The following is a 22,698-nucleotide window of genomic DNA, read 5'->3' as shown; positions in this document are numbered from 1 at the left end:
CTCAGGTTTCTCGTAAAGGGCTTACAACGCCGCCTGGCAGCCGAGTCGACGCGTCTCCTTTCTTCACGAAAATATCTGGCTTTGCCTAGATTACGGCTGTTTCTATTCCCGGCGCTTGGATTGGCCGGGCCCCTCACCTCTCCCAGCTCGCCGCTAATCTGTGTTTAACGAGCCCCGTCTGAGACGGCGATTGTGATCATCGCCGTATTGTGCGCCCACAGTCCTCCAAATGATTGCGTTATTTCCTTTTGGATGTGTTTTTGTTTTTTTGTTTTTTTCTGGGGTTTTTTAATGTCATCGTGGGATGACAGCAGTCAGTGGTGAGGGGTTTATTTCTTCTCAAACGTATCCCCCGTGTCGATGAAACTACGATAAAATCAGCTGGTTTGTTGCTCGTTCCACCGCCGGGGTTTTCACAGTCATGAGTCTCGAAAGGCGGGCATGGTAAGATGCGGAAGGAGCGTCGGGCGGCATCATCACGGGAGGGGGGACGGCCGGGAGGTACGGCTCTACAAGTCGACAAGGCTAAATTAGCTATTTAATCGGCGGCGATTGATTCAACTTAGAGGCTCTAGCGAGGCCGTCGCCGCCATCGCCGCCGCCGCCCTCGCCCGGGGGACGCAGCCCGATTCAGTTATATTTTTACAGGTTTTTTTCCGCCAGGTTCTTCCAGTAGATTAGCTAGTCTCCTGGTACGGTCTCCTGTTGTCCTCACTTCCTCTGCCATTTGTTGTCACACTCTCCCCATCGCTCGCTCGCACACACACACACACACACACACACACACACACACACACACACACGCACACACACACACACACAGCATCCTCCCTGTCTCCCAGGGCCCCATATGTAGCCTCTGTGATTGGATGAATAAGTTGTGCCATCCCATATGGTGGGCTGTCCCGCTCTATCTGATCAGAGCAGTGAATGAAGGAGCCCACGAGTCACCACCGGTTTGTTCTGCCGCATTTGTCGCAGAGCTCCCTCCCTCCCTCCCCTCCCTCCCTCCTTCTGTCCCTCCGTCCGCAGTGCCTTCCCGACTCCCTCGCCCTGTCGTACGCTGTCTCCCTCGCACACGCGCTCAAACCCGACCCGACTCGCTCAAGTGCCTCCACGTCCTCTCCCCCCTCCTCCGTCCCTTCACTTCTCCCCTCTCCTCCCTCTCTCCCCCCGTCTCCTCTGCGCTCTCTCTCTCTCTCCTCGCTTGTTCCTTTGTCCCCCCCCGGCTGCCCAGACGAGGAGTCGTCTTCTTCTTCTTCTTCTTTTTTTTTTTTTTTCTCTCACCCCCCTGCTTTCCTGACAGCCTAAACATCAGTCCCCCCCCCCCCACCCACAATCCCTCCACCCCCTCCACCCTCCCGTCCCTCCACCCTTCCACCCGTCCACCTCTCCATTCCTCACCAACACCGTTGTCATCTATAAACATTTCATCCCGGAGCTCTGCGGGGTAATGGCTAATTTCTCCCACCACACTGCTCTTCATTAAAAGTTGATTTTCTGTCAAAATGGATCCCGATCACATTAGCGGCAGCTACCCAGACGACTCTGGATCAGCGGCTCCCTTGTATCTGCCGCGTGCGAGCTCCATTTTTAATCAGCAGCGATGTTCTTGTGTTTGCCTGAAAGGATGGATGTCAGCTGCTTTGCGTGTCCCTGGCGCGCTCCGTGGGCTTTGGCGCCGTGTCGCCGCCCACCGTGGACTTTGCCGCTGTCCGTGAACAAAGTTACGTCTTGGCTTCCATTCCCTGGTGGAAATGATGGATGACAGATGGGGAGGAAGTGCGGTAAAACCTGGTGAGATTTATCAATCGGTGTGGAGTGTGCGTGATGGACGCAGACAGGAGGCCGCTTTTTGTGCTACTTAAGTGCTGGTTTTTTGGTTCAATATTGGGCGAAATCGATGCATATCCAACCGGCTCATCAGCCCACACGTGGCATTACGCTGTGTGTGTGTTTTTTTACATCCTGTTTTCCAACAACGTGAAAAAAATAAGCATTCTGTGGTTATTTCTCCTCTCCCTTCATGGCTTTACCACTTCCCTTCGCCCCCTTTCTCCCTTTCCCTTCTTTTTAGTTTTCTTACTTTTATTTATGTTTCTTTGTTGTCTTGTATTATTTCTCAGAGAGAGAAAAATCAATATTCCTGGGCTGTGGGAGTGGTAAAGACTTGCAATGAGAGCAATATTTTCTTTTTTCTCGTTCCAAATTTATGACGGCAGATTTCTTGGACATTTGTGCTCGTGTAAGTGTTTGATTCAGCGCGCGCACGCTCTCCGTGTGCCCTCTTGATAAATTATCCACCCCGGTAATGTCACCGCGAAGAAGCCAGTGGGCACTGGAGAGGCTGATGCAGATGTCGGGAGCTCATCAGCGGCGTGGCGGGCGGCGCTAGCGCCGGTCGAAGCGGCGTCTGAATTACAGCCTTCCTCGCCGCTCGGCACCATTAGCGCCGCCATTACGTAGATTGGCGAAGGAACGGTGGCGAGGCCCTGGCAGCCGCCCAGCTTAGTGTCCCTCACACTGGCAAGGTCATCCGCTGCATGTGTGTGCGTGCGTGTGTGTGTGTGTGTGTCTGACCGCGGGATGGGAGTGATCTGATCCAGAGTCTTGCCTCGGGCGCCAAATGCCAGCCCTGTAGGCGTTGTGGAGTCATTCTAGTAAGTTGGCGCCGCCGCCGCCTGCGTCCGGCTACTAGCCCTTCAATGAACAAGTGGTGGAGATGGAGGAAACCAGCCTCTTGGCCCGCCCGGTGTGACGTGCGGACGCCGTCCCCGCAGTGCCCTAGTTGCCGGGTTTGGACAAGGGTCCTAACCGAAGCTGAAGCCTCTCGACGGCTCCGCGCGCGTCGGATCCTTTTACACTCTTCTCCGTTTAAGTATATTTGTGTGCGTTTGAGCGACAGGGAGCGGGAGAAAGTATGAACACGGCACCCTTTACAATGGAGCAGATGACAGAACGCATATGGGAATTAGCCGTTCGCAAATCCATGCAAAGCTACACGGAGAACAGGGGTGAGGAGGGATGAGGCTCACCTTGCCAACGACATGACATTTTCCACCAGTAATAATGCAGCTTTTAATTTGGCTCTGCGGAGCATCTGGTGCACATTGGACATAGTTGCTCTTTAGCGTCACTCCGTGAATGATGGGCCTTCTATTTTTATCTTCACTCCAGTGCGATAATGATGCCTCCTCGGTTGGTGCAATGGACCCCTATTTACACCAGATACACAGTGGGCAGCCGTGCCTTCGAAGTGCACAACAACACCACCAGCGTGGGGATAAATAGGCGAAGCCTGTGTGTTTTTTTGTTAGTGTAAGCTTGCATGAATTAAACACATAAACCTGACTTTGTTAATGTGCTTGTGTGTGTGTGCTTGATGTGATGCCCGGGCGTGTCGTCGTCGAGGTCCGCTGAGGAAAAGTGTGTTAACCAGAAGAGCAGCCGCTCCGCCAGATGTTCCAAATCCCACTAGACTTGTCGCAAGTGGACCTTTACTCCTGGACATACACTACACACACACACACACACACACACACACACACTCACACACATTTAGCTGCTTCAGAAGACTTAAGTATGTCAACGAGCGGCATTATGGAATGCGGCTGGTTGCATTGTTCCAGTTGTGCATACAAGGAGATCCTGTAAATCGGGACGGCGCACGGGTGCGTTGAACCGCCCTAAACTGAATTCCTGAGACGGAGGAGGAGGATGTTTCCCAGCGTGCATATTTTTTGAAAAGATAGTGTTGGAAAAATCTCAAGTGTCTCTGCCGTGACGGCGTTGGCCGAGAGTTTTCAGTGTCAGAGGGTTTTTTTTTTTTTTGAGCGCTCTGAAAGCGCTGAAGTAACTATCGGCGGTGCTGCTCTTTTTTTGCCGTTTTGGCCACTGTTTTCTTTCGCCCGTGCAGGTGCAGTAGGATGTCGGAGCCCTGCGCGCTCAGCCATACCAACACCGGTGCAATCGTTTTAATCATCGTGTGCCATAGCCTGGCGCCTGTGGCCGTGGTCGTGGTCCCAGGTAGAGGATATGACGAAATGCCACTAAAAAGGTCGAGGCCATCACCACGGCCTGATTCAGCCGTCTGATTTATGAGCTGCTGGCAAACAGGAGATAGCGTGGTACTGGAGGGAGGGGAAAACCACAGCCCCATAGGACCATAGCAGCCCAAAGGTCACCTGACTTCATTTCAATTAGACCCCTAAAGGAGGTCAAATCATACCTACAGAACTGGTAAATTGGCCATGTATGACTATGTGGGTTTATTTCAAATAATGCTATGTTGGTAATGATTTAGGGTGTAGCTAATTAGGGGGAAAACTTGGCGATACGTGAAACGGTTATCGATTGCATGGATTGCAGAAAAAGACCAAAAGGCCAAATAAAAAAGAAGTGCCCTCTGATTCTTATGTGAATTCCACAGCACTGGCGTGTTTGTGTTGCTTATTATTTTGTCTCACTCTGCCCGCTATCGAAGAAATTGAATTGTGCCGGTATTGAGTCCCTTCAATGCACGTCCCGCTGCTGTCAGCTTGGCACCGTGGCTAAACAAACAGGCTGATTAGCTAACGTGTCTCTGAAGATAGGGGATGTTTTAAAAGAAGCAGCGCCTCGGCATTGTCAATATATTAGGCAAAGCTTAATGGCAAAAGACACCCATCTTTTCCTGTGCACCAGCCACACCTCCCCAGTCCTACATTTGCGCTGTAGAAAAAAAACACCCCACACAAAAGAATTTGAAATGAGTCACAAATTGCCAGCAAATGGTTTCCTGCTCCGGGGGAATAATAGGGTCCCCGCTCTGCTTTTGATTCTGACTCTTTTTGTGTCCATTCTTTGTTTACCAGTTCTGTCTGGCAGCTACTCTGCTGGAATCCCTATTGATAGCTGTCTGACTGGGGGGGCTGGTTGGCCAAGCAGCACTGAGGGGGTGGTGTGCGTGTGTGCGTGTGTGCGTGCGTGTGTGTGTGTGTGTGTGTGTGTGTGTGTGTGTGTGTGCGTGTGTGCATGCGTGCGTGTGTGTGCGCGTGCGCCATGTTTTTTGCAAGATGACGTTACGTGTTTTCGTACATGCCGTTGGCTTACCTGGTGTGCACGTGTGTGTTATGTGTGTGTGTGTGTGTGTGTGTGTGTGTGTGTGTGTGCGCGCGCACAATTGTGTGTGATTAGTTGGAGTTTGAAAATTTGCCTTTTTTATGTGTGTTGTGATAGGCATTTATGTTGCTTTGGTGTGTGTGTGTGTGTGTGTGTGTGTGTGTGTGTGCGTGCGTGTGTGTGTGTGCATGCGTGCGTGCGTGTGTGTGCGCGTGCGCCATGTTTTTTGCAAGATGACGTTACGTGTTTTCGTACATGCCGTTGGCTTACCTGGTGTGCACGTGTGTGTTATGTGCGTGCGTGTGTGTTATGTGCGTGCGTGTGTGTGTGTGTGTGCGCACGCACAATTGTGTGTGATTAGTTGGAGTTTGAAAATTTGCCTTTTTTATGTGTGTTGTGATAGGCATTTATGTTGCTTTGGTGTGTGTGTGTGTGTGTGTGTGTGTGTGTGTGTGTGTGTGTGTGTGTGTGTGTGAGCGTGCGTGCGTGAGTGAGTGCCATGTTCTTCCCAAGATGGCGGTACATGTATTCTCACATGCAGTCGCGTTACCCTGTGCGTGTGTCTGTGTGTGAACGCGTGTGCGCGTGTGTGTGTGTGTTTCGGGAGATGTGGCACAGAGGTCACTCCTGTCAGATCTGATGTCTCAGCCCATGCTGTGATGTGAAGGGCGCTGTCAAGAGACGGCAGCACGGCAGCACAGGTACAGCTGCCCTCCGTGCTCTTTTCCCCTGTCGCGCGCACGCACACACACACACACACACACACACACACACACACACACACACACACGCACACACACAGACACACACACACACACACACACACTGACACATTAACCACAATCCATAGTCACACACATATGCTTAGAGAAAACTGACACTGTGGTTGGAAAGCCCCCCAGGGTGAACACCCCAGGGTCAGACCCTCACAACAACCCCCCCCCACCCACCTGTTGTATGTGGTTTTAATACCGATGTGGTAAAAATAAATAAATAAATGGCATCGGGGGGGCCATTTTTGGAAAATGTGTTGACAGCTTTTTACTTTTAGGAGAAAACAGCAACAACAATAAAAAATGATTCAACTCATCTTTGATGCCGGGCATTGGTCCATTTGTAGTATAATCTATAGTTTTTTTATGGGCTTTATCGTTCAGAAGTGACTGCATTTGCCTCAATCCCTCAATTTTGTATGTAAGTTTTTACATTAAACATATAATAACATCTGAATGCATTTCATTGATTTTCTTTTTTTATTACTGTTTTGGCAGGATTTGAAATGACTGAACAACAAACAATACACTGTGTCTGTCATTTCCACCACTGCTTCATTTTACAGAACCCCAGGCAACTCAGACGGCTTTTTTTTATTTATTTATTTATTTATTTTTGATTAATATCATTCACTTATTTTGGTGAGAGCAGGATGTATTCGTAAAACACCTTAAGGAGATGGGGCTGAATCCTCTTTAGCTTTGGAGATAATAAACCATTTTTACACTTTTATTTATAAGGCCATACTAGGTGGATTTCCAAAATACCTGTCGCCGGTAGGAACGGACTTGTGCAAAAAAGCTTTTAGGTCTTGATGGACAGTCACCAGGGTTGTTTTTTTTTGTAGCTACGTGTGTGTTGATCCCTTCCTCCTTCTCGTTTTGGCTTCTTTGACTTATTTTCTGCGGCTACTGTCGGCCTGTCCCCCCCTCAGGTGTCCGCCATGTCCACACAGGGAGGAAGGCGGCGCTGAAACTTTAATGCTAATTGATCCCAGGGAAGGGAGTGTGGACACAGGTGTGTTGCCTCGGGCCTTAGCTCTGCTATTGACGAGCCAGAGAGAGAGAGAGAGAGAGAGAGAGAGAGAGCGAGAGAGCGAGCCTGGGGCAATGGTGCAAAGTGTCACTGGGCCAGGCAACTTCTGACCCACATCCTTTTCTCATCAGCACACGTGTGATGGACCTGTTTTTGTTTTTTTAGGTGTGTGTGTATTGTGGTGCAGTGTTTTGGGGTTTTTATATAGGGCATTTCTGACATCGCTCCTAGGAAGTAAGGGATTCAGAAGAGTGCCTTTGTATGCTTTGGAACTTTGGAGCCTTTGGACCATTGGACCTGTAGAACCTTTAGACCTTTGGAGCCATTGGACCATTGGCCCTGTAGAACCTGTGGAGCCTTAAGAGCCCTTGGACCAATGGACCTTTAGAATGTTTGGAGCCATTGGAACCTTTGGGCCATTGGAGCCATTGGAACCTTTGGAGCTTTGGAGCCTTTGGAACCTTTGGACCATTGGCCCTGTAGAACCTGTGGAGCCATTGGAACCTTTGGAGCCCTTGAACCAATGAACCTTTAGAATGTTTGGGGCCATTGGAACATTTGGACCTTTGGCCCTGTAGCACCTGTGGCGCCATTGGAACCTTTGGAGCCCTTGGAACAACGGAACCCTGTGTACCCAGTGTGTACTTGTGTGAAAATATAACTTCTCTGTAGTTTTTCAAAAAACAAGTTTTGTCATTTTGAGTCTTTGAAGAAAGATTAAAAAAAAAAAAAAAGGATATCTAAATCAAAGACCCAAGCTGCTGCTGTGGGTCGCTCAGAGCATTTACATTGAGTTTGCGCTGGCGTTGTATTTGCATTCTCCTGGCGTTTACATGGGTGTGTTGTTGTTTGTCTGTGTGTTTATGTGCACACATGTGTATGCGTGTTTGTCCGGATTGAAAGGAGAGACTTAGTTGTGCCAACAGGCAGGTGTGGAGATTAGGTGTGATCCGTGCTGGTATTCTCAGTAGTATAGCTTCATTTGATGGCTTTTCTGCCATGTAAATCTTATCAAAAAAGCAGCTAACAATAGCAGCGTGTTGACAGATGCCCGAGCATCTGACGAGCCAAGCACTCCGAGTGTTCAAACCACTGTGAACAACCTGTCTTCAGAGGACATGAAAGGCACGGAAGAGAGAAGAAAAGCAGGAAAAAAGACGGCACGTATCTTTGTTTGTGCGAGAGAGGGAGGGAGGGAGAGAGAGAGAGAACGAGAGAGAGAGAGAGAGGAGATAGCGACATGAAAAGCAAAATACTGATTGCCTCATAAATCATTGAACAGACAATGCTGTTGAGCCAGGTGACGACACCATAATCTAAACACAGCTCTCCCTCCTCTCAGCTGGAAAAGAGGGAGAGAGAGAGAGAGAGTTTGGGGGCGGGGGAGAGGGGGCGAGAGAGCACGAGGTAGAACTTTGGCCGATGCGATGGGGCCCCCATTAAAGTGTGATGAGTGGCCTCGGCGAGGGCCCGGCGTACAGCACTTTATTCAGGAACGCTCACTTATTTATAGGTGTTGGAATCGTGTTGTTTGCTTGTTTTATTGAAAAGCTTGCGAGCGAAGTGGCGTCGGACCACGCCTCCGCAGGGCTTTTCCTGCAGAGAGAGAGAGAGGGAGAGGGAGGAAGAGCCCTCCTCCTGGATGAATAAGTGAAGGGGAGACAGTTAAATTTTTCATTTACACGAAAAGCCATTGTCCCCTGAGAGAGTTGGCTCTTCGGGGGAGGCGGCGTTGACCTGTGCGTGTTCCTCCAAACACATTAAAGAGGTGATACAAATAAATGAACGGTACTTTGATAGCAGACAGAGCTTGACGCACGTCCAAACCCGTGCACGCATTTACACCGTGTGCAGGACAGGAAGTGGCTTACTACACACGTCCGGAAAGCCTTCTACCTGTCACAACGTCCAACCGAATACGTTACATGCAGGATGGAATGTTTTAATCAACAATGTTACGTATTTGTTCTACACAACCAATTGATTAAATTCAACTTCAGATAGGCAGGCAGGCAGGCAGACAGACAGAGAGACAGATAGATAGATACAGTAGATAGACGGATGGACGGGTGGACAGACAGATAGATAGACTGACAGAGACGGACGGACTTACGGACGGACGGACGGACGGACGGACAGATAGATAGATAGATAGATAGATAGATAGACAGACAGACAGACAGACTATAGACAGACAGATAGATAGATAGACAGACAGACAGACTATAGACAGACAGATAGATAGATAGACAGACAGACAGACTATAGACAGACAGATAGATAGATAGATAGATAGACGGACGGATAGACTGACAGATAGACAGACACAGACAGATAGATAAATGGAGGGATAGAATTGGAAAATAAGGCAAAATACAACAAACTTTAAAATTAAGCCAAACGAGGGAAAAAAATGTCAATATGCGACAAACCCGAAGAATAAAAACTACATATGAAAAAAACGGACGAAAAGTTCACAATAATAAATGTATAAGTCATGAAAACTTACGCTAGCCTAAAACCACAGACTCAACTTAGTCATAACTTCATTCCAGTAAAGTTCATGTTCACAATTAGTTACTGCCACCCCCACACGCATCACCCTTTGGGGTTGGGAGCAGGAGGGTGCGGTGGCATGGTATCGTTCCGCGGGGCCCCTCTTATCCCTTGTCGGGCCCAAACCGCGGTGACAGGAACACGGAGCGGAACACGGGGCGAGCAAAGTGCGGCCCGTCAGGGCCCCGATCCGGCTGTTTTGTGTACACGAGGGAGCGTCTCCCGCGTGAATGATTCATCCTGAAGACCGAAAGAGGAAAGTCTGTGTGGAAAAGCCACCCATGCGAACGGAGAGCGCTGGGAGGGAGAGGGAGGGAGAGAGAGAGAGGGAGGGAGCTCTCGCTGCTCGCTCGCCCCTCCATGATCCCGGCCGCCACCGCTCCTTCCTTCCTGCGTGCTGCGACACATCATCAAAAGAGCAGATTAATAAGTAATAAGAGACAACACCATCTTTTATTTACTCTGCTGGTGGAGGGGGGGGCAAAGAGTGCTGAGATTGGATGAGAAGAAGGTGGAGGGATGGAGGGATGAGCAGCATTCCATGTATTATAGTTCATATTATTCTTACTATTCTCATTCTTCTTCTTATTGTTATTATTATCATTAGGGAACCAGCCGCTGCGGCTGGATTCCTATTGTTATTGCTATTATTTGCTGTTTTTCGGGCTAAATGTATTCAGAACACAAAGGTCACAGTAAGCACAGACATGGTTGAGTTCCCCTTAGAACCAGGACGTCTCAGACGTCTTGTCGTTCGAGTTCGATCAGTATCCATGTGCATTTGTCGCAGCAATTGGTGAAAGGCGGTCGTAATTCTACCGGAGGTTGGAGAACGTTGAGGCGATTTGGTTAGTTTCAGGAGCTTTGCGACATCATGAACTGTTATATAAATCCGGCTTCCATCTCTGGGGGCTCATTCGCATTCGGAGGGTTGCGCTGTGTCGACCACAGAGTGACATAGTGGTTGCTCTGCGAGGCGAGCAACCAGGAGACGACAGACCGGGGAAGCCGATGCGGCGGTCAATGTAAACCCTTCAATGTACCTAACACGACTAAACTGGACCCTGTGTATTGCTGCCTGCAGCTATCTTTACTTTTATTATTATTATTATTATTTTTTTTTTTTTATTATTATTATTATTATTATTATTATTATTTGGCAGCTTTGGAAGCATGTCCATGGTGGTAAACACTCTACAGGTAAGTAGGGAGGTAAATTATTATCATGTAAAACACATTTTTTTAAAGTCAGTTTTTAAAAAGTATTTTAAAAAGTCTCCAAAAATAGCTGTTATAACTTAGCAAGTAAGCTACATGGCATTAATGTAGAATTTGTACCCTATATACCCCTACCAATCACTTATCTCATATACACTGCACTCATATTCAGTAGTCACATATTGTACTGTATATTCTGGATATTTTTATATATTTAACTATTTCTGTATTGTGTTCTGGCTATTTTTGTATATTTGGCTTTTTATTTTTTATTTTAATTTCTACGCAATTTTATTAATATTTTATTTCATATTTTATTTTCAGCCTTTTTTTATGTAAATCGTCCATAGAGAAAAACACCAATGACCATGAAAAATTCCTCGTATATGAAAATATTCCTTGTGGGAAAAAAAAATCATTCTGATTCTTAAACAGTCTGAAATTAATAAAAGCCAATATGAAGGCAAAATGTAAAAAATGTGATTCTGCGCACAGCATATCCCGGCCGAGGTAGCAGTCTGTTTTCTAGAATGACTGTGGGTGCTAGTATGAATATAATGGACATACTGTACAGGATGAATTTACACTACATGTGAACAATAGTATGGGCATGAATACCAATTATTGAGTAGTTATTACTATGTTATTACAATGCCAGTTATTACAGTATTACAATGTATTTAATGCTGTCCGTTCACAACAGCAATCTACAGCTTTTCCAATACCTACCTACGTTCTGCTCATCTACACACACATTTCATGAATGAATAGCTACTTCCCTTGACAGAAGAGTATTTATCAACTTATTTTAAATTGCTGATCAGACCTGAAGCAGTGATAGTTTCTCGCTGCTTGTGCTTTCACATGAATATACACACTCTTGTTTTCTATTGCTCCATCTCTCTCTCTCTCTCTCTCTCTCTCCCTCCCTTCCTTCTTGCCTTCCCTCCTTGCGCATCTAAACCTGTAAACACCAGGTTTTATATTTTTATATTTCCAGAGATGGGGCGGGGGCGATGTGAGCCCTGTTTTTGTTTTCAACTTGTTTTTGTATATCCAGAGATTGAGTGGCGTTTCTCCCCTTAACATGGCACCAACGGCTGTTTATTTCCATAACCCCTGTCTGCAGGAGCATGCGGGGCAGGCAGGGCGTGGGTTGCAGGTTATTTTTTCATCCCTTATTTTTCCTTTTTCCTTTTTCCTTTTTCTTTTTTTTTTTTATTTAAATGTCACTATCACGATCCTTGAATTCCACTTGTCAGGTATTATTTCCACATTTCAAATGGGTGTGTGTGTGTGTGTGTGTGTGTGCGTGCGTGTGTGTGTGTGTGTGTCGGTACGTGCGTGTGAATTTGCATACGTGCCAAACTTTTATTTGTGCCGTTTTTTTGTTGCAGAGGACACTCTGCCTTACGAGCGTGTGTGCATGTGCGTGTGTGTGTGCGTGTGTGTGCGTGTGCGTGCGTGCGTGCGAGTGTGTGTGTGCGTGTGTGTGTCGTGGCGGTGAAGGTGTCATGGCGGAGGAGCGCAGCCCTCTGGAAGCTGTCAGGGGCTGAGAGATGCTGCAGCTCCGGAGGCCACGCTTCACGGTGGCCCCCGCTGTCTATTAGCAGCCCTCTCAGCAGCGCACGTCAGGGGCCCCAAGTCTGTCCCCTCCAGGAGCCGCCGCCCGGATAGGAGGAGGAGGAGGAAAGAGCCACCTTTCCAGCTAAGGAGAAGCTCTTTCCAACACCTCGTACACTTGTCTTCCCGTCCTGACGTGATGAACACAAGCTGCCGTAATGAGCTGCCGCACCTGTGGTTGGTTGTCGGCGCTTATAGCGCCATTTAAAAAAAGATATATATATTATTTCTGCGTGTGCCGGCTCAAAATCATCGGGATCGTCCGCCATTTTGCAAAATCCGCTTGTTCTATCGCATGATAGTTACAGTAAAGCTCTGAGCCCCCAGCCGCGAGGGTTACCACCCTGGAATGGTGTTCCTTCCCGGAGATTTACACCCCACTACCTCCCATATAGTACACACACACACACACTGAGTTGTTAACGAAGTGCACGCATATCATGTGGACACATAAAACTCAGACACTCGATGTTATGTCCAGTTCTTTCACAGATAGCGGGAGAAGGGCGTGGTGGTGGTTAAGTGTGTGTGCATGTGTGCGGCGTCCTGGGGAACAGGATTTACAGCGTCCTCTTTGATAGCGCTCGGAGACGGTGACACCGAGGCAGCCTGGTTGTAGTTTGTGGCGGCAGATTGAGACGTGTCGGTATCGTCTCCATCTGTGACAGTCACACCAGGCTCCGTCTGAGGCAGATTGCCATGACGATAGCGGCTCCGCCACATCTCCAGTTTGGCAGGCAAAATAGAATAAAACAATCTATCGATCGCGCCGCCGCCGCCCCGCCCCGCATCCCTCGCAGTGTATCAACACAATCCATCTGTGTTTATCAGCCTATCTTGCTTCCTATCTGATGTTCTTCCCCTCCCTCCCCCCTCTTTCTTCTCCCTTTATTTTCTTTTTCCATCCTGCTCCTGTATTTGTTTGGTGATCCATCAGCCTATTTACCTTATCACGCTGCCAAACCATCCATTTATGCTCCCATCTGTCTGTCAAACTATATCTTAGCTTCCATTTGTCTAACTATCTCTCCCGCCGCTCTCTCCCGCCTGTCAGTCATCCGGGGTTGCCGTGGCGGCGGCGGGTTTCCGGGGGCCGCGGCGCGGAGTAACGATCGCCCGCAGAGGTTGTACTCGGTATTTGGAAGATTGTGTCCGCAGTGTAATTACAGTAGTAATTGCAGGTGAAATTACAGAGTCGCTCGGTAATTACTAAGGAAATGGAGAGACAAAGTCAATGGATCAGTTGCGTGGAGACACATTTTGATGGATGGGGAGGTGTGTGTTTTCTAAACAGCCGCCTTTGTTTGTGCTTAGCAGCTTCTATTTTGGTGATATCCAGTGATAGAGTTTATATATTAGGAGTGTTATGGGCTTCCTCCGCAGTATCCTCCCCGAAGCAGGTCAGTGGCTTGGCTCGCTCCAGCCCCGGCCTCAGCGGAGCGGCCCAGACGCTGATGTCCGTGGTATTCGGGGGGGCCCCCCCCCCCCGCAGAGGCCCAATCAGTCTTGTAGGATCAGCGCGCGCACCCCCCCCCCCCCCCCCCGGGCGCCTGTGTGCCTTGGCCTGATGGATTACCCTCCCTCTCTTTCTCTTGGCGGAGGTCTGGAAAGCCCAGGCCTTGAACCACCACCAACGGGCCCCATCTGTGTCCGAGCCTGCTCCAACTTCCAGGCCGGTGGTGCTCAGAGTCCGTAGGCGAGATATCAGCACCGGGGTTAAATTTAGATCGTGGCTTTTATCATTAAGCCGTAGTCTCTCACAGTCTTTGGACAGAAATAGCGTTTGAATCCAGTCCGATTCCATTCCCTCCCGAATGCAGACATTCATTGACTGAAACGGCCCCCCCGGCGTCCACATGCACTGCCGCGGCGGAGCTGGTCAAGACGCTGAACTTGAAACATTTCATTGTCTTTGTTCAGAGACGATTGGAAAATGTTGACAAAACTAAATGTAAACGGGGGCCCGGCTTGAAAATGCAGAGTATTTTCCTTTGAGACGGCTCCCCCACACTCCTCTCTCATTCCTCTCTCATCGCCCCCGTGGCTTTAACCACCTCTCTGGGTTCTAAAATCTGCATTCAGCAATATTTCTGATAATAAAACTAATCGGAGGACGCCTGTAAATGTGAGGGATCGGGAAATACTGTCGGTCGCCCTGAGAATCATCTCCCCGGTCTTTTGGGCGGTCCGTCAGGGCTGACCGGCTGTAGAAGAGCAGGCTGTTTCCCCCCTGCTGTTAAACGGTGGTAATATCCAAAGTAAAGCTTCCTGTTGAGCTCAAAGTGTCTTCAGACTTAAAACAACTCAAAACAGTCAGAGTTTGTTGAGATGAAACGTCATTCGCTTCGATTTCGCTCGATGTAGTTTTCAAACAATCCTACGCGGTAACTCCCTATAAGCTTATAGGGAACTGCCTCGCCTATAAGCACGTACATATTCCATATGTCGTACAGACCAATACTGCAGCATAACAAAACAAGAGTCCAAGCAGCCCTCGTCTCGTCGCCAGGTCTCGGCGCCCCTGGCTTTTGCGGGCGTCGGCTCAAAATCCACAGGCTGATGCGGGCGCGCCAAACGTTTCAAACCTCTCTCCCTCTCCATGTTTAATATACATGATAGGGATGGATGGTGCCCTGTGTACTTTTAAAAGAAAGTTAAAATAGCAGAGCTGTTTACTTAGCTGCAAAATAAATGACCTCTTAAAAAAATGACCGTAGTTTGACATCCGTCCCTTAAAATTAAGAATTGTCCTTATTGGAGAAACATAAAAATGACAGTTTTCTTATTTTATGGAGAGTTCCACGAACGTTTTAATTTAAAAAAAAAATACCTTAAACGTGAACAATTACGCAGTGGTCCGGGCGTCCATTTTCCAAGGATCAGTGCCATTGATAGCGTATCTTCCCTCCCATTGGCTGTCGCCCGGCGCTGCTCATTTGCATCAAGTTGAAACCTGCTCAACTTTCCTTGTCGGCGCGAAGCCGTCGGGTCGTCGCCGGACGTAGCCCCGCCCCCCCGCGGCCGGACGTAGCCTGGCCGCGGCGGTTCCAAGCGCATGGCAGCCTGTCGCTGCGCTCCAGGAGCTTGAAACCTCCGGGGGAATCAGGGGGAGACACATGAGTTTACTTCTCCTTTACGGTTATCCTTGAGTCTTCCTGAAGCTCCACCCCGGGGACCATGACCATGAACGGGGCTTTTGCCTCGGGCGCCGATCGATCGAGGGAGTGTTTTTCATCTCAGCGTTCGTAGCGGCTGCCGGCGCCGCCGTTGCGTTTCCAGGAATGCCGACAAGCATTGTTCCGTGGCGGAGGAATTAAATCCGAGCCCGGATATTCCAGATGGGGCGGAGCGGGTAATATTTCAGTTGTATAGGGGTCCCGATGAGAAATCACCAACTCGCCCAGAGCCTGTCAAGCTTGTTGTGTTCATTCAAAAATCAAACAAATGTGAAGTCAAACCGCTAAAGATGGCAGGGGGGAGGGGGGAAGGTAGAGAGCCTCATTCTTTTGAGTTTCCACTACAGAGATATGGATCCACTCGGGGCGTGTAGCGCTCACAGACATAGATTCAGTCCAACGCCAAACAAGGAGCTCTTTTTCTTCTACCGTCCCGCGTTTCTGTCCCTGGTATAAACCTGTCAAAAGATTTCTCCCCAAACCGAGGAGATAAACTTGTACTTTCATTTTTGCTCTAAAAATAAAGCGTTTGTTTATGGACATGTCGTGGTTTTCCCTGCGATCCGGCACAATATTGTGTGCCAAGCTGTCAGGAGACATTCGCCACTCAGTCCCACGCCTCGTGTTTTTTTTTTTTGTTGTTTTTTTTTCCTCTTTGTTTTCAAGGGAGGAGAAAGTGTCTCTGCGTGTTTGTGTTTTTGGCGGGGCTGGTCCGTCGGTCGGTCGGTTGTGGAAGCTGGATGGCGATGAAAAGTTTGGCTCTTTTTTTTTTTTTTTTTTGGAGATTCGGCTCTTTCAGGAGCGTCCCGGTTAAAAAAAAAAAAAAGATTTGTTCAACTTTCCAGACGCTTTGTTGGTTTGATTCAGTCGGTTTGACTGTTTGAGTCGGAAGTGCCGGCTCAGCTCGGTTCGGAGTGGTGAATGGAACTCCCACAAGAATCATTCTGCTAAAATGATTTATTTGGGTGGAATCGGTGTAATAATCTAATCCTCAGTATTTGTTTTCTGTTTGTTCTGTTCGGCTTTTTTTTTGTTTGTTTTTTTTTGGGGGGGGGGGGGGGGGGGTTTCGTGAGTCGAGTCGACTCTTTTGCCGGAGTGACTCCCGACTCCTGAGTCGTTCGCCAGGCTTGCATCGCTACACCTGGAAAACCTCGAAATGGGAAGAGGCGGAAGAGGGCGCATGGGGGCGGCAGGGTTTTTTTTTTGGTTTTTTTTGTTCTTTTGACGTCCGGATCACCCGCTGCAGGAGCCACTTAGAGCCCCAAAAAAACACCGGAGAGATATGCCGAAGAATTAACCTCATCAGCGTCACTGTCAAAACCCATCGGCGTGATCCTTTGTCATGACCTCATCTAATCTTCTTCATCGGGGCTCGTCGTCAGATTAGAGCCACTTTGCCTCCCAAAATGTACACAAACTGTCACTCCGGAGGTCTGACTCGTAAACACGCACGTCAGACCCCCGACAACCGCCCGTGTCGCTCTTTTTAAGTCGGCGATGCAGACGTGAGTGTTTACATTTGGTTCCCTCCCCCGGTGTTTGGAGTCGGACAAGTTTCCTCTCGCCGAGGTAAATAAACAGTGGAGAAGGCTCCTCCGGAGAGACCGCGAAACAGATTAGGTGGAGAGATGGAGGGAGCGGTGGAGATGGAAATATAGGCGGCGAAGCAATAAGGAATACCTTCAAATAGGAAAAAGAACAAATGCGTGATACACAGTATGTAAAAAAACAAACACGAAAAAGAATGCAAAAAGAGGGTGAACACAATGAAAAAAGTAAAAGCCAAGTAGGGTGATCCAGAATGAGATAGAGGACAGTGGTGGAAAGTAATGCAGTACAAGTACTTAGTTACTGCAGGTGAGTACGTATTCCAAGTATCTGCACTTATTTTATATTGTTATATTATTATTTTTATTTCAATTATTTTTACTTATTTAATTGTTTTCATCATTTTTTATGATTTAAAGAAAATAATTATTTGACCACTCAGCTGCAAATAAATGGTGCAGTAGCACTTGAAGTGTGAAGTACTTTAAGTTTGAAGTACATTAACAGCAAGTACTTGAGTAAAGTACTTTTTCTGAAAAATAAATGTCAGCGTGATAATTCTGGGATAGTTGTACCTTTACCGAAGTTAAATGGTCGGAGTATTCTTCCACCCCTGACAGAGGACCCATAGGAGGAAAGGAAGGAAAGTCAGAGAGAGAGAGAGAGAGAGAGACGGAGAGAGAGGGGGGGAGGAAGAGGAAGGGGGTATTTCAGCGTCTTGCCTCAGCGTGTTTACCCAGACCTGCCTGGCGTGTTTCCCCTTGTCACGCCGTTCTGATCCCCTCTGCTCGTCACGGCAAAAAAAAAAAAAAACACCATCGCCTCCCGTCCTCCTCCACCTCGTATCTCCTGACGCCCAAACTCTCCACCCGTTTACCGGAGCGGATTTAAACTTAAAACCATCCATACGGCCGGTGCAGCCAAAACCCAAAGCTGTGTAAAGCAAACAGAGAATTCTGGGTTGGAAAGAAGAAAACCCATGTGTACATTTAGTTTATTCTGAAGTAAGTGTGTGTGTGCGTGTGCGCGTGCCGTTTCACCCAAATTTAACACTAATCGATAATTGATATATATTTTTTTCCTTACGAGAGGAATCGCAAAAGCGGAACTGAATCACTGGCGACGGCAATCATACGTTTCCCGACAGCGATTGTTGTGTAATCTCCTCTCATTACCCAAAGACAGTGATTGATCCGTGAGGAAGCGGCTGCTTTTTAATCCTTTAATCTCCCACAATGCATCGGCGCGTGCGTGCGTGCGACTTGGGGAGTTCACATTGAGATGGAGGGAGGCGTCACCCCAACCCCTTCGCCTCGGGAACGACCGAGGAACAGACTCCCCCCTGCCGCTGTATCTGTAAACTCCTCACAACTGAACTCGCCTTCCTCCCCCCCCCTCCCCCCTCTCCTCCCCTCCTCCTCCGCGGCGGGCGATTACTCTTCCCCCCGGAACGCGTCGGCGCTGTCCGCCGCGACTGTAGTTTTGCGCCGCCCGGCCCATACGTTTCCAGCCGGAGAGGAAGAAATAGCTTCTCTGGCCGCGCGTCCCATTTATACACCCTATCTTGTTTTCCAACGCCGGGGAAGTTCCATTACTACGGAGCGTTCCGGGGCCCAGGAGGTACAGGAACGAGGGGGAAGATGGGAGAGGGAGATGAAAAGAGGCGATAGTGGGCACCCCTCCCCCCCTCTCTCTCCCTCTCTCTCTCTCTCGCTCGCTCTCGTTCTCTTTTCTGCAGCTGGAGCGGCTGCTGTTGCGTCTCGGGCTGCGGATGCGACGGAGAAGGGAAAACACGACGCAGATGTAATCACCTTTATTGTGTGTTTATCTTATCGAAAGAAAGAGTGAAGAGTGTGAAGATAGATAGAAACGGGCGGAAGAGGACGAGGCGGCGGCGGCGGCCTGTTTTTCAGCACGACGGCGAGGGAACGCGCGCGCTTTACACTGAATTCAACAATGTATCGGACCGTTGGACGCCCCCCTAGTGGCTATTGTAGTGCAGGTGTCAAAATATTGCGTCTCAAAATGTGTCGGAAAGAATGGGAGAGCAGCAGAACAGCTGGAAGTTTTTACCATTTTCCATGAACAAGTTTTTGAAAAGTGTGAATAAAAACGCACGATTAATTTCTGACACTGGATTTATTGTGTTATTTTATATAGTTGCTTGTTTACTTCGTTTTTAGCCCAGTTCCTGTAAATTAAGAAAGGCCCTGTCGTGGCTGTTGGATCCGATTTGTCGCAGGAGTTGAAAAAAGTAGCCGACTCGACACGGAATCCGAAAGAACGATGTCGCTGTCTGACGCACACGGCCCCTGGTGGCCGACCAGGGCTGGTTCTTCATCCTGTACAACAGAGCATCGTTTCCTCAGCTGGACATTTTACAATTTCACATGAATGAGATTTGAAAACGTGTTTGCGAGGTGCAAAACAATAGTGGCCATTATCTCGCCATCCTGATTTTGATTGGGAGAGGGTTTGAAAGTTAAGGTGTGCGCACGTGTGTGTGTGTGTGTGTGTGTGTGTGTGTGTGTGTGTGTGTGTGTGTGTGTGTGTGTGTGTGTGTGTGTGTGTGTGTGTGTGTGTGTGTGTGTGTGTGTGTGTGTGTGTGTGTGTTTCTTTTCCAATACATGTGAGGTCCATATTGAGGATATTTTGGTTTAGAAGTGCACCAGCAACGTGGGTCCTCGCTGACCAGGTGTGTTTACTCGGACCTCACTTCGATGCCACCTGAGAGGATCTGAGCGCTCGGAGGGCGTTTTCCTGGAAGGGTGCAGTACATATATTTGATGGATGACAGGCAGCTTTCTCTCCCACCGCTCGGATCACGGCGCTTGATGCCGCCGACGATGATGATGTAATTCCACGTAATTAGCCGAAGATGACAGTAACACAAAAGCCATTACGGAGTTTAATCTGTTTTGGGGGAGTTGCATTGGGGACGTCCCTATCGCTCCATCATAACACTGGGTGACACTTCGCTCGGAGGTGGGGCTGTTTGGTGAGCCTGACACTCCCTCATCCTCCACTACTTAATGTGTGTGTGTGTGTGTGTGTGTGTGTGTGTGTGTGTGTGTGTGTGCGTGTGCGTGCGTGCGTGCGTGCGTGCGTGCGTGCGTGCGTGCGTGCGTGCGTGCGTGCGTGCGTGCGTGCGTGCGTGCGTGCGTGTGTGTGTTACCTTAAACACTCCATTGCAAACATCTTTCTTTTTCTGTCAATTCCTTCCATTCTTGTTTATATACGAGCAATTATGTTGTTTTTCTTGTTTGTATACTCTTTATGTATATTTTATTATGCCTTTTATTTTTTTTACTTGTTTAAAAATGTGTATTTTATCAATGTGGGCACCATTCACCAAGAGAAGTTCCTGATTCTGATTTTGATACAGAGAGGGTTTGATTATATAAAGGGGTGTGTGTGTGTGTGTGTGTGTGTGTGTGTGCGTGTGCGTGTGCTAGAGATATGTCCTCCAGTGTGTTTGTGGACTGTCATTAACCAGGTGTGTTTACTGGGACCTCACTTTGATACCAGTAGGAGAATGTGTGTGTGTTTGTTGTCATAGATACAGTATATACTCTAACGTAGCTGTTTATGAACACTTGCACGTGTCTACACGCACGTCGAGGAGTGAAATCCTCCCCTCCCTCGACGCCGCCGCCGATGGTCCCGCGTGCATTGCAGAACACTCCAGGAACAATGGCGTTTTTTTTTTTTCAAGCTTGTAATTAAGTTGTGGAGCCGCGCCACCGTCTCCCCGCTCCCCTGTAACTTGGAAAAATCTGTTTCTCTTTTGTCGTATGTTCCTCCGCTCTGCCGCTCCGGCAGACGTCACCGCCGGGAGAAGCAGGTAAAGAAGCCGTCAAACCCTGGTGACGCTAGACTGAGCTGTAGCCAGAGCCTAGACAGCACCCTGGAACCTGTCTGTCTGTCTGTCTGTCTGTCTGTCCATCTATCCATCCATCTGTCTATCTATCCATCCATCCATCAGTCCATACATCAGTCCATCCATCCGTCAGTCCATCCATCCATCAGTCCATCCGTCAGTCCATCCATCCATCAGTCCATCCATCCATCAGTCCATCCATCCATCAGTCCATCCGTCAGTCCATCCATCCATCAGTCCATCCATCCATCAGTCCATCCGTCAGTCCATCCATCCATCAGTCCATCCATCCATCAGTCCATCCATCCATCAGTCCATCCATCAGTCCATCCATCAGTCCATCCATCCATCAGTCCATCCGTCAGTCCATCCACCCGTTAGTCCATCCATCTGTCCAGTGTTTTCATTGTAGTTGTGCAGAGCCGTGCTGTTTCCCTTCACAGTTGTTAAACTGTTGTGATAGATTGATGTGGTTCGAGGGAAGAGAAAAAAATTGGGTTTTACGCACATGGTGGTGGTGGTGGTGGGGGGGGGGGGTCTTGGTGAGAATTAAACTGCCCGCCACTCACGGATGCTCTGATGATAAAGGCGTCCGCTTCACCCCCCCCCCCCTTTTGGCGGCCAAATTTTTGCCGGGTCTGTGTATTTCCGCCCATTAAACAAGATGCAATTACCCCCGAAGAGAAGGGAGCCTGGCTTTTTGTCTGTTATTTTGCGAGCTGCCCGCTGGACCCGAGACAGGTGTTGTTCCCCTCCCGGGTCCCAACAAGTGGGATGGCCCAGGGATTGTGTTGTTTATCCCCCTTTGCAACGGCGATCAATGCCTGAAATGAAAAAGAAATGTAATGAGAGAGCAAGATGAAAGATCAATCGTTGAACAGTTCCTATTTTACTCTTCCCTTTTCGCTCGTCCATCCGTCCGTTCCCTCTGTGGTGTTTGTGTTTGTTAGTTTTTTTAGTCCATCCCTCGTTCTCTTCCATTGCTCCTCCATCTTTGTTGTCCCTGTTCCTTAATAGATCCATCCTGAGATGGCTGCTGTGGTGTCGGAGTTAGACCGCTGGAGGGGACGGCGTGTGCACATAGAAACACAGGAGGAGGGCTGTTCCGGCACCGCTGTTTTTATTTGAGTGTCTTATTGCAATTTTATTATTATTTTTTTGCCCGTATCCCGTTTGTCGTTTTTTGTTTTTTTTGGCGAGCCACAGGTGCTGCGGGGAAGGAAGTAGCTGGCTCTGTCGGCGGCAGGGACACATGAATATGTAGGCTGCTCACAGTGAAACAGCCATTTTTTATTTAACGCGGGGCATAATGTTCAACAAAAGGGAAGCAGAGAATACAGTGCCCCTCTGTCTCTCTCTCTCTCTCTCTCTCTCTCTCCCCTGTTCCTTCCTCCTCCCCCTCTCCTCCTGTGCACCATCTGCATGGTCCTTTTCATCCCGTCTCAGGGAAAAGTGCTCTCTATTGTCGTTTGTTGTGGGAGTCCTTGTGGAAGGTGGGTGTTAGTGCCCGTGCGTGAGCGTACGCAGCCATCACAGTCACTCTCAGCTCATTACCTGACATGATGGATGGAGTTGGCGCCATTAAACAACACCCAGCCGAGGACGCCTGGCACCCCGCAGCTGGCAGTGAATAATGGGCACGGCGGTGACGGTGCCACGCTCGGAAATACCAGGGAGTCCCGTGTGGGCGGCGCCGGCAGCCCCTCTAATGCGCCCGCAGTCCCGCCACCTGGCCGCCGGGCACCAGCCGCCGCCCCGGGCCGTTCTGGGCAGCCGCGCTCGCGCGC

General features: G+C 48.8%; 1 protein-coding gene across 1 annotated transcript in view; it reads left to right on the top strand.

Moving 5' to 3' along the window:
• Positions 1 to 22,698, top strand: part of diaph2 (diaphanous-related formin 2) — a 436,878-nt gene that overhangs the window by 409,410 nt on the left and 4,770 nt on the right. The gene's annotated exons all lie outside the window — the stretch shown is intronic.

This window comes from Zeus faber, assembly GCF_960531495.2.
Source record: "Zeus faber genome assembly, chromosome: 10".
In the NCBI taxonomy this organism is placed as follows: Eukaryota; Metazoa; Chordata; class Actinopteri; order Zeiformes; family Zeidae; genus Zeus; species Zeus faber.
Note: the sequence above shows the minus strand (reverse complement) of the source record. Positions and strands in the feature narration are given on the sequence as shown.